This window comes from Chiloscyllium plagiosum, chromosome 26, assembly GCF_004010195.1.
Source record: "Chiloscyllium plagiosum isolate BGI_BamShark_2017 chromosome 26, ASM401019v2, whole genome shotgun sequence".
Classification (NCBI taxonomy): Eukaryota; Metazoa; Chordata; class Chondrichthyes; order Orectolobiformes; family Hemiscylliidae; genus Chiloscyllium; species Chiloscyllium plagiosum.
The window spans coordinates 25,632,502-25,633,897 of NC_057735.1; positions in this window are offsets into that span (position 1 = coordinate 25,632,502).

Here is a 1,396-nt window from a genome sequence, read left to right on the forward strand (position 1 = left end):
GGGTGCGCGCACCCCCGCCCCCGCACCAGACTATGGTCGATCCCTGGACTGTGGACAAACAAATGCCAGATGCCAAAGTTCATGGGCAAGGCCCATACAACAGGAGCCTGTGCATTTTGCCCTGAGATGCTATTTGGTCTGATCGAACACCATGGTCGTTTATAACCAATCGGAAACAGCGTTCATCCTGTCCCTCTCTGAGAGCCATGCTATGTTCCCTAGACAGCCAATGCATTTTGTGAATTTGTCAACAGGGGAAATTGAATAATGGGACAAGTTTTGCGAGTAAGGAGACTTTACATCATCAAATAATCCTCTTACATGTCAATGCTTCAAGTTGTTAGTCACTGCTGTAGAAATCAGATCAGTCATCCTGGGAATAACCCGAAGGACGCTGCTTGGCCGAAACACTGTCTCCGCCAGGCACTCAGCTCCAGTGTGGACCAGCCAGCGGGAAATTCTCCGACATCTTCAAACTCTCTCTTCTACAAGCTGAAGTCCCAACCTGCTTCAAGAAGACCACCATCATCTTCGTAAGTGAGGAAACTAAACTCATGCATTGTTCCTTAATGACGACCCGCCAGTGGCCTGCGCACAATAATCATGAAGTGCTTCGAGAAGCTGGTGAGGGTCCACATCAACTCCATTCTCCCAGTCTGCCTCGGTCACTTAATATTTGCCTTTTAAAGTAACAGGTCCACTGTGGGTGAAATATCTCTCGCCCTGCACCCCTTGATCATCTGGAAAAGGACACTTTTGTCAGACTCCTGCTCATTGACTACCCCTCTGCCTTCAACACACTTATCCTCTCCACATTGAACTCAAAACCCTGTGACATTGGTCATGATTCTATCCTCTGCAACTGGATCCGCAGCTGTCTGACCCACAGATACCAATCATTGAAGATAGGCAACTGCACCTTCTCCCGAATAACCTTCACCACTTGCATCCCCCAAATACTGAGTGCTCAACCAGTTACTGTACTCCCTTTACACACACGAATCCCGAACGAACACCATCCACACATTCACTGACGACAGCACTGTAACAGGAGGGAAATTTGACAACGATGAATGAAAAGACAGAAGGAAGATAGAGAGATCATTGACGTGGTGCAATGAGAATAGCGTTTCTCTCTCTCTCTCAATTTTGGTAAAATTAAATAACACATAATTGACTTCAGAAGGAAAGGAGAACAACACGCTTCAATCTACATCAATGGGAATAAGGTTGAGAGAATGAAAAATGTCAAATTTCCCAGACTGACCATAATGGACAATCTTTCCGGGAAATACCATGTGTTTGTGCCGTTGGAAAATATACAACAACGCCTCTTCTTCCTCAGAGAGCTCAGGAATTTTGGCATGTGCACAAGGACCCTCACTAACTTCGACAG